Source organism: Setaria italica, chromosome VIII (genome assembly GCF_000263155.2).
Source record: "Setaria italica strain Yugu1 chromosome VIII, Setaria_italica_v2.0, whole genome shotgun sequence".
Lineage (NCBI taxonomy): Eukaryota > Viridiplantae > Streptophyta > Magnoliopsida > Poales > Poaceae > Setaria > Setaria italica.
In genome coordinates this window covers 27470052-27481519 of record NC_028457.1, presented here as the reverse complement: position 1 = coordinate 27481519, position 11468 = coordinate 27470052, and the positions used below count along the sequence as shown (strand labels likewise).

General features: G+C 44.2%; 2 pseudogenes; one reads left to right on the top strand and one right to left on the bottom strand.

Annotated features, from left to right (window-relative positions):
* Window positions 1-858: 858 nt before the first annotated feature.
* Window positions 859-4150, bottom strand: LOC101760517 (annotated as a pseudogene).
* Window positions 4151-7469: 3319 nt separating this feature from the next.
* Window positions 7470-11468, top strand: part of LOC101760106 — a 24550-nt pseudogene continuing 20551 nt past the window's right edge.

The window sequence follows — 11468 nt, the reverse complement described above, 5'->3', positions numbered from 1 at the left end:
AAGCGGCGGCCGGGGGGGGAGGGAGGACGAGGACGACCAAGGAGGGACCCGGGGGGTAGGGGCAAAGCAGCCGGCGGGGGGGGGCCAGGGCCGGGGGGGGGCCCCATGAACGGACCGGGCGGGGATGGAGGAGGCCCCCCGGGGGGAGGTGGCCGGGCCGGGCGGGGGAGCCATCCGCGGGGGCGGAGGGGGTCGAGGAGGCCGGGCCGGGGGAAAATTACGCTAAGGCTGGACGAGGGGGGGGGTCGGGGGGAGACCGGCGGTTTTAACCCCCCCCCCCTAAATTTCGGTAAGTAATTGCTCGCGGGACAAAAAACCTTTTGTACCGGGTCCAATCCCCCCCCGGATAAAAGGGTACGTTAGGGCGCGAGCCGAAACGTACCCTTTTATCCCGGTTGCCGTTTGCAACCGGGATAAAAGGGGGGCCTTTTGTCCCGGTTGCTGTTAGCACCCGGGACAAAAGGTCTTTTTTCCTATTTTTCTTCTCCCGCCTGTTTTTTGGAAATGGATTTTATTTAACCTTTTCACTGCATTCCAGGATGAAAAACAAAACCTTCTCAGATTTTGTACATGCAAAAATATATTTAATTAACGAGTAAATTGACAATAAGTATGAAGTAATCATTATTTCTATACCAACTCATGTAGCCTGTAAAATATTTATTTTACTGCATTGCTATGATCAATAAATTATTCAATTAAATTATTTGAATGCGCAGAAAAATCCATGTTAGTATGTGGTTAACAATGTTCATGTATATCTAAAAAATCTTCACCTAACAAATTTAATAACACATGAAATCATACATAGGGTAAATTACAAATTGTATCAATTAATACACAAAGGTCATGCACGAAAGTTCCTTGATCATGATCGCGGCGTAAGTACGGAGCCTCTTCTTTGGACAGCAGGATGCTTGGATCAACTTCAACGTCGAATGGAGGCATGCCATCAAACTGATCATAATCATCTGATTGGTCCGTTTTATCCTCGACTCCCACGATTTTTCTTTTACCTGGAAGAACTATGTGGTACTTTGGCTCCCATGTCTCTTCTGGATTCCTCTTGGGTTTGCTGCACATGTCCTTCACATAGAACACCTGATGCACATCATTGGCAAGTACGAATGGGTCATCACTGTACCAGTCTTGCTCAGATCTACTATTGTCATTCCGTACTGATCTTTGGTGACGGCAGTTAGCTTCACCCAATTGCAAAGAAATAGAGGGATGTACAGCGGTCCGTATTCGAGTTCCCATATCTCCTGTATGAAACCATAATACGACTCCTTGCTATTATTTCTGTCCATGGCATCTATGCGGACACCACTATTCTGGTTCGTGCTTTTCTGGTCCTGGGCTCTCGTGTAAAATGTGTAACCATTTATCTCATAGCCTTGGAATTTGACGATTGTGGTAGCAGGTCCCCTGGCTAACCAGGCAAGCTGTGGGTGAATCTCAGAGTTACCCATAAGTTGTTGGCGCAACCAGGAGGGAAAAGTTTCCATGTGATGACGGGTAAGCCAAGCATCGGATTTGGTCGGGTTTTTGGAAGCTACCATCTGCCTGTGCTGCTCGATATACGGAGACACAAAGGATGACTGTTGTAGAACAGTGTAGTGTGCCTTGTCGAACAAATTAGTATCATTGCTCAAACTTGATTTCCTTCCAAGGGTGCCCATTCCTCGGAGCCTCCCCTCGTGGCGTGAAGTTGGAACCCCAATCGAGTCAATTGAATCAATAAAATCAACACAAAACTCGATCACCTCCTCTGTTCCATATCCCCTGGCGATGCTTCCTTCTGGACGAGCACGATTACGAACATAGTTTTTTAGGACTGCCATGAACCTCTCGAAAGGCCACATATTGTGCAGGTATACAGGTCCGAGAATACCAATCTCTTTTACTAGGTGAACCAGTAAGTGCGTCATAATATTGAAGAAGGATGGTGGAAATAACAACTCAAAACTGACAAGACATTGCACCACATCGTTCTGTAGCTTTGATAGCTTGGATGGATCGATTGCCTTCTGCGAAATCGCATTGAGAAACGCGCATAGCTTTACGAGCGGCAACCGGACATTTTCGGGTAGAACACCCCTCAGTGCAACCGGAAGCAACTGGGTCATCAACATGTGGCAGTCATGAGCCTTGAGATTTGTAAACTTCTTTTGTTTCATATTTATTATTCCCTTTATATTCGAGGAGTACCCAGACGGGACCTTCATACTATTCAAGCATTCAAACATGCTATCCTCTCCTCCTTGCTGAGAGTGTAACTGGCAGGACGTAAGTAGTGCTGTCCATTATCTCTCTTTTCCGGATGTAGGTCATCTCGTTGCCCCATGGCTTTCAGGTCCTGTCGTGCTTCCAATGTATCTTTTGAGGTTCCATAAACACCCATGAAGCCTAGCACGTTCACGCAAAGATTCTTTGTCAGGTGCATCACGTCTATTGCGTTGCGAACCTCTAGGATTTCCCAATAAGGTAGCTCCCAAAATATTGACTTTTTCTTCCACATGGGTGCATGTCCGTTATCATCGTTCGGAACAGGTTGGCTACCAAGTCCCTTTCCAAAGACTACATGTACATCCTTCATCATCTCGAACACACGCTTTCCATTACGGTGTGCAGGTTTTTTACGATGGTCTGGCGTCCCTTTGAAATGCATCCCGCTCTTTCTCAGCTGGTGGTGAGCAGGGAGAAATCGACGATGACCCATATAGACGACCTTCTTACAGTGCTTCAAGTACATGCTATCTGTGTCATCTAAACAGTGGGTGCATGCCCGATATCCCTTATTTGTCTGTCCTGAAAGGTTACTCAATGCAGGCCAATCGTTGATGGTTACGAACAACAGTGCTCGTAGATTAAAGATCTCTTGTCTATCCTCATCCCACACACGTACACCTTCTTCCTTCCAGAGCTGTAAAAGGTCATCAACCAATGGCCTTAGGTACACGTCAATGTCGTTGCCGGGTTGTTTTGGGCCTTGGATAAGCGCCGGCATCATAATGAACTTCCGCTTCATGCACAGCCAAGGAGGAAGGTTGAACATACAAAGGGTCACAGGCCAAGTACTATGACCACTACTCAACTCACCGAATGGATTGAATCCATCAGTGCTTAAACCAAACCTTATGTTCCTTGCTTCACTTTCAAAGTCTGGGAATGTTCTATCAATTGATCTCCACTGTGCCCCATCTGCGGGGTGTCTCAGCATCTCATCTTCCTTACGGTCTTCTTTGTGCCATCGCATCAACTTAGCATTCGCCTTGTTCCTGAACAAGCGCTTCAAGCGTGGTATTATAGGGAAATACCACATCACCTTCGCGGGAACTCTCTTCTTGGGAGACTGCCCCTCGACATCACCAGGATCATCTCGCCTGATCTTATACCGCAGGGCTTCGCAAACGGGACAAGCATCCAATTCCTCGTATTCATCACCACGATAGAGGATACAGTCATTAGGGCATGCGTGTATCTTCTGAACATCCAATCCGAGAGGGCAAATAATCTGTTTAGCTTCATATGTTGTGGACGGTAATTCATTATTCTCGGGGAGAATCTTCTTGACAATTCTCAACATCCCCTGAAATGCCTTATCGGACACACCATTTTTTGCCTTCCATTGCACAAATTCTAGTGTCGTACCTAGTTTTTTATAGCCCTGCTGGCAACCTGGGTACAACAATTTTTGGTGATCATCTATCATGCGCTGCAACTTTGCTGCTTCCTTCTCAGTTTCGCAATCTCTGTATGCATCTCGTATCACCTGACCAAGGTCATCAGTAGGGTCATTTTCTGCAAACTCATCTTCATCAGCCTCGCCCATTGTAGTACCTGCAAAAGCTTGGCCTGCAACCCAGTCCGGAATGGTGTCATCTTCCTCCTCCTCCTCGCCATCTTCCATTACAACCCCTAGTTCACCGTGCTTGGTCCAAACCAAATAGTTAGGCATGAAACTGTATTTAAACAAGTGGCTGTGAATAGTCCCCCAGGAATCCTTTGAATACTCCTTCCTGTTATTGCATTGGAAGCATGGACAACATACGAACCCATTCTCTGGCTTGTTCGCTTTTGCCATTTCGAGAAAATAATGCAAGCCATCAATAAACACCTTGCTCCGCCTGTCTGCATTATACATCCAATGCCGGTCCATCTGCATCGTATTACGCACGAAAATGGATTACACTTGACAATGGATTACGCGTGAAAATCGATTAAAGATCCAAACAACATGGTACAATACAACAACATGAAGATCCAAATACACATATTTAAATTAAAGTCCCAAACACTGCATAAGTTGTTCAACTTGAAGATCGTGATCATCTCGCGAGGATGTCCTCAACTGGGCGGCACCGCACTTCGTCATTAAAGAGGTTAGATGCTACGGAAAAGGGGACACGGTCACGATGTCCGTATCCACTCTTTCTCGTAGAATCGAACCTCCTTCTTGACATACGTTGCTGCTCGGCGGAGAACATCCTCGGCGAGATGAACACGGTATGCAAGTTCAACAAGTAGCAGAAGTCATCTATGTACAAAAATTCTTTCCTTACCACTACAGAAGTTGTTGAACTTGAAGACCGTGTTCATTTCGCGAGGATGTCCTCAGCTGGGCGGCACCGCACTTCGTCATGAAAGAGGTTAGATGCTACGGAAAAGGGGACACGGTCACGATGTCCGTATCCACTCTTTCTCGTAGAATCGAACCTCCTTCTTGATATACGTTGCTGCTCGGCGGAGAACATTCTCGCCGAAATGAACACGGTATGCAAGTTCAACAAGTATATGGATTTAAAAAACCATATTGAATTTGATAAGATAAACCGTCTAGACAAGGTAGCATATGGATTTAAACCACTGCAATAATGCATACTATATATGACACATCAATCTCCCTCACATTCTAGCTCAAAATACCTCTCCATTTTTCTACTTCATCATCACATTGTAGCAAATAATCTTTCCATCTCCAAAGAATAAATCAAAGCATAACACGAGGATGAAGTAGCAAACCTTCGCATTACTTGTGTTGGCCGAGTGAAATTCCCACTAAAATGAGGGAAAAAACTTCGGGCAGCACCTCCCTTGCTTGGGCACCATCGGAGAGTAGGTGAAGCTCAGCTCTCTATCAATGTGCTGGACTGCTCGGGCTGGAGGAAGAAGAAAGTCTCTGTCTCGGGATATAGGGGGGATGAGTTTTTATCCCGGTTAAAAACTCCAACCGAGACAAAAGGAAACACCTTTTGTCCCGGTTGGAAGTTAGTCCCGGTTGGAGGATCCAACCGGGATAAAACCTTTTATCCCGGTTGGTGCCTCCAACCGGGATAAAAGGGTGTCCCTTTTATCCCGGTTGGATCCTCCAACCGGGATAAAAGGGTCCCGCCACCGACGGCCCCCCGCTAGCCGTTGCAACCGGGACTAAAGGGGGGCCTTTAGTCCCGGTTGCAATTACCAACCGGGACTAATGCTCCCCTCCAAATTCCCGCACCCCGGCGCACCCCCTTTTGTCCCGGGCCACTTTTAAACCGGGATAAAAGGGGGTGGATCGAAAGTCAGTTCTCTACTAGTGTTATTTGATCAAAACGTTCTTTTTCCTAATAATAAAGCGAACCTGGTAGTATATATACCCCGTGTAAAGTTCTTCCCAGATTTCAATACTAAAAGCATGGGGAAATAGAAATTTAGAGATAATACATCTAAGCCGTTAGATGAATGTTTAGATTTTTCAAATTTACATACAAAATTCGATCGGATACATATATTGTGGATAGATGGAAAGATAGATAGATTTTGTCTTGATGTGTCAATAAGTCGTACATGCGAAAAGGACATCTAGTTTAGTGGTTAGAGCACCTGAGTAGCATTCAGCAGGTCTAGTTCGACTCCCATGGAAGGGAATTAAATGGATCTGGAATAAATAAATATAAAAAAAACTGGTTAGGATTTTTCATGCCGACTTCTGTAAAAAAAAAGGTCCTACTTTATACAAACTAGAGTATTACAAGCATCTGTCATTCAAAAGTAGTGGTGTGCATATGTGTCTCGAGATTTGTCAGCTCAGTCTCACGGATATGCTGATAAAGGTAGGATTGCGGTTGTGTATTTATATGGATGAATGTGCGTACATTTGTGAGGGTCTATGTACTATCTTTCGAAAAAGAATATAAAAAATATAACTTTGCAGACTAAATAGGAGAACACACGATTATTATTCCGTTTATTAATCTGGTAGCACAACAAAGTATGATGGAAGGAGGATCAAATTAAGCATGTGCAAGCAGACCTAGATAGCAGGTGCACTAGGGAAGCTTGGCTGCTTGGCGGTTCCTATCAAACCCGCTGGCATTATTTAGTTTATTTAAGCCTTCCATGTACTCGGCACAAATGAAGAGCCAGAGTAACATGGCAGCAGGCTACCCTTGGGTCGGAACCTCGACTACGTAAAAAAAGGGATACCCTGAGGTCCAGATCCTGAGCCCGATCCTTCAGTTCGACACGCAGGTCCGGCCGATCCTGCTCGATGACTTTCTTCGCGTAGTCTGCCATCTTGCCCAACAGATCTGGCCACGACTGCCGTTCTGGGATACCCGCCATTTCTCTCCCGAATCTGCTGCAAACTGTAACAAGCATGCATGGTGATCATCAGTTAGAGGATTAAGTGTTTTCTCAACAAAAAAAAAACATGCGAACTCACCTGCAGATCAGAAGGAGAAGAAACGGCTAGTCGAGGTAAGAGCAGGCTGCACTGCTGCGCTTCTGATAGGGAGGTCTATTTATACACGTGTGAGTATAGGTACATAAGATCGATCCAATGCAGCAGCGCTTGCCTCTCGTGTCGATGACTGCGATGCATAGACGTGTACAATGATCTGTGCAAGTAAGCTGTCGTGCATCGCGTACATCGATGCTGCCTGTCTCCCTCTGCAAGCATATTCTATTTCTTTCATATATTGTACGTTTTTTTTTTGTTTAAGGGTAACAAAGCAGCTCACAATGCGTGGCGAATCGAGATGGAAATTAGCATATACTTGCACTTGTCTGTCATTTGTTTCCACATAATCTGCAAGGCACTTATCTGGCCCCACGTCTTCATTAATGGCCGAGCTAAGTAATCTAGGCATGTAATAACTCGGCCGAAATACATTTAATCTGATCATCTAATCACCTTCTTCACGGATCATCCCTACAAGGCACAAAAAATATTTGTATAGCTAGCCTTATTTGATTCAGCTATAAATAAACGCAAAAGCTAGGCTCTCCTTTTACCTTAACCGGAGACCCCATTTGTTACATCCATACGCACAAAACAGAAAGTAACCACACATGGAAGAAAGTAACAAGAGGGATAAAGGTGACCACGGGCGGGAGATGGGTGGGGTGGATGGCAGCGGGTCACCGCTGGCCACGACCGGCGGGGTTAGTGCTCTTGGGTTTTCCGAGGTTGTGAGGGAGGAGCCATGACCGACTGGCCTAGAGGGATGCCCGGTGGCGGCGGCAAGCTCAGCGATGATGGCGCCGTCGGCGGGGTGGTGAAGGACCTAAGGTGGGCGGGGCCAGTGGCGGGGTCGAGGCCGATAGTGGTTAGGAAGGGCAGGGAACAGGGCTGTGGCGGGAGGTGGGTGGACGGCTAGCCTTGGGCAGTGGTGATGCTCTTCAATCTTCTTCTATAATTAAGCTTATAAATAAGAAGATTGAAGAGCATCCGAGGAGGTGGCATGAAGTGCTTTCGGATGCTTTGTGGGCTCATCGGATTTCTAAACATGGTGCAACCAAAATGACGCCGTATGAGTTGGTATATAAACAAGAGTTGCGAGAGTGACGAACAGACGAGGGAAGAATGAATGCCGCTCAATACAGAGAAGGAAGGGTCGGAATCGTAGGAGAGGGACGAACAGACAAGGGAAGAATGAATGTCGCTCAATACAGAGAAGGAAGGGTCGGAATCGTAGGGGAGGAGTCATGGTTTGCTGAATACCGGTTGGCATTGAAGAAACTTTCCAATACCAATTCCTAGAGCATCATCCAAACAGTGGTATTAGATGGATCCATTACCAATTCCGAATTTCATACTCCAATATCTACATCCAAACAGGATGTTAAGTATTTTGGCTTCTCTAATATATATGGCTAACCAAAGTATGAATATTCATAAAATAGCATCCAAGGACCATACATAGTCCATAATGGATATTCAAACATATGTGGACAAGAAGCCCACGTACAGTTCTGCATTGGCGGAATAGCAGATGAAAAATGACGATATGTTCACCAATTAATTTAGATGCATGTACACAGATTTCTGATGTTTTCAATGGCCACGCTTGTTTTATTAGATGCTGAATGCTCAGCCTCACTTGATCACTGAACCCAGCATGCTTTGTAGAGAAGACGACGTCGCTCTGGTTTCCCATGTCCTTCCGACAAGCTGCCCTGCTCTGTCGATGCCTTTTCGAGAAGTGCGTGCTCTGTTTCCATCCAACTAGAACATGAGGCGCGCTTTGCGCGTCCTATCATCAGCAATAGGAGTATAGGACCGTATGCATCACCACATATTACCTTAAGATGGGCATAAAATATACATCCAACTATGTAAGATTAACAGGAAGTGAAACATGAATACATGATATAACTACACCAATAAGAGTTCAGGCATACAATAAATATAAATCAAGGGCAGAGCTCCTGCCAATTTGGTTCAAAAAACAATAAATATAGATCAGAACGCCCCTGTTTTCCCTGATCGAAGGTTGTTCAAGTTGTCCATGTAAGACTGCATTTGAGGTTCACTTACATGGCTTTTCCTTGTAGCTGTGAAGTTAACTTGATCCAAGCATGGAACTCAAAACCACATGGATAAACAGGTTGCTTGAAATTCAAATCGTAGTCTGTAGCATAAGGTTACATTCTGTAGCTGCATATATATGACCAACCATGTCTTGCATACAGGGTGCAAATTGAAAAAGTTTGAATTGGAGCAGAAGGCGCAATGTGCAAGTTTGTTTCTACTAAATTCAGAGAGAAGGCAGCTGAAATAATTTCATATGTATATACCAAGGAACAGGTAGCATGCATGTGATGGGAGCAAAAACAACAAAAAATGACGCTGAGGGAAACAAAATGAAATGGTGATTGGATCGCTTGCCTGTTGGTATGGATAATCAGATTGATGAAACATAATTAGCTTAGTACTGACTCAAATAACAGATCAATTGGGGTTCATCTAGTGGGTAATTAACTTAACTTAGGCTAAGTGCTATCCTTTATTTCTCTTTTCCGCATGTAGGTCATCTCGTTGCTTCATACATTTTAGGTCTTGTTGTGCTTCCAATGTATCTTTTGAGTTCCCATAATAACCCAGGAATCCTAGCACGTTCACGTAAAGATTCTTCGTCAGGTGCATCACGTCAATTGCGTTGCGGACCTCTAGGATTTTCCAATAAAGTAGCTCCCACAATATAGACTTCTTCTTCCACATGGGTGCACGTCCATTCGGAACAGGTTCGCTACCTCGACCCTTTCCAAAGACTGCCCTTACATCCTTTATCATCTCAAATACACGTTTCTATTACGGTGTACAGGCTTTTTATGATGGTCTGCAGCCCCTTTGAAATGCATCCCTTCCTTAATTAAAAGGGTGGTTAGCAGGAAGAAATCAACGATGAACCATATACACGACCTTCCTACAGTGTTTCAAATACATACTGTTTGTTTCATTTAAATAGTGTGTGCAGGCCTGATATCCCTTATTTGTCTGTCCTGAAAGGTTACTTAGCGCAGGCCAATCATTAATGGTTACAAACAACAATGCTCGTAGGTCGAAGCTCTCTTGTTTATCATCATCCCACACACGTACACATTTTTCATTCCAGAGCAGTAAAAGTTCAACGGTCCTAGATACACATCAATATTGTTGCTGGGTTGTTTTGGGCCTTGGATAAGCACCAGCATCATAATGAACTTCCGCTTCATGCACATCCAAGGAGGAAGGTTGAACATACATAGGGTCACAGGCCAAGTACTATGACTACTACTCAACTCGCCGAAGCATGTTCATTATTCTTATGTTGTGGACGACAATTTATTATTCTTAGGTTGAACATGTTACTAACCTTGGATTTGAGGATAGTAAAGATGGTAACAGTGGAGACATATATATATATATATATATATATATATATATATATATATATATATATAGAACATATGGGCCATGGGCCTATAGTATATGGGCCTTAACACCCCCCTTCAAACTCAAGGTGGAAAAGGTGAATTTGAAGCATTGAGTTTGAGCAGATGAAGATGATGTTGCTCTCGAGTCTAAGACTTAGTAAAGAAATCTGCCACTTGTAGCTCTGAGGGCACATACTGAAGATCAATTGTTTTCTGATGACAATGACACCGAGTAAAAGAAGCATCAATTCCAATATGTTTTGTAAGCTCATGCTTTACAGGATCATTGGCAATATGTATGGTTCCAGTGTTGTCACATAGAAGAGGTGTGGGGGCATCACAAGAAATACTAAAATCGCATAACAACCTTCTCAGCCATACAATCTCTAAAGTAGTAGTGGCAAGTGCTCGAAGTTCTGCTTCTATACTAGGCCGAGACATGGCCACTTGCTTCTTGGACTTCCATGCAATAGGAGAAGAACCAAGAATAATACAATAACCCGTGACAGAACGACGATCTGTAGGATCATTGGCCCAAGTAGAATCTGAGTAAGCATGAAGCTCAAGTGGGCTATCAAAAGCATAGAACAAGCACTAAGATGATGTTCCCCTTAAATATCTCAGCACATGAAGCAAATGTCCAAAATGGACAGAAGTAGGAGCACTCACAAACTGACTCAAAATATGAATGGCATGAGCAATATAAGGTCTTGTGACCGTGAGATAAACAAGACTTCCCACAATATGACGATACTTAGAGGGATCCTCAAGGGGTGAACCATCAGTGGGACAAAGCTGCAAATGAAGGTCCATAGGTGTAGCCGTTGTCTTATTGTTACTGAGTCCAGATCAAGTAATCAGATCTTGTATGTATTTGGACTGAGAAATATAATATCCCTTAGAAGAATGCAAAACCTCAATCCCTAAGAAATAACTGAGAGGACCCAAATCTGACATCTAAAACTGCTTACCAAGTTTCTTTTTCACATAGGATATATATATTCTACATCATCTCCTGTAATCAACATATCATCCACATACAAAAGAAGCAATGTGCGTCCACATGGAGAGATATAAATAAATAAAGCAAGATCATGATCACTAGAGGAAAACCCAGCAGCCTGTATCACAAAGACAAAACGCTCAAATCAAGCACGAGGAGCTTGTTTAAGACCATATAAGGCATGGCGTAGACGACAAACATGTCCCGAAGGAACATCAACACCAGGTAGTGGCTGCATATAAACTTTATCATGTAGATCACCATGAAGAAAGGTATTTTTGAC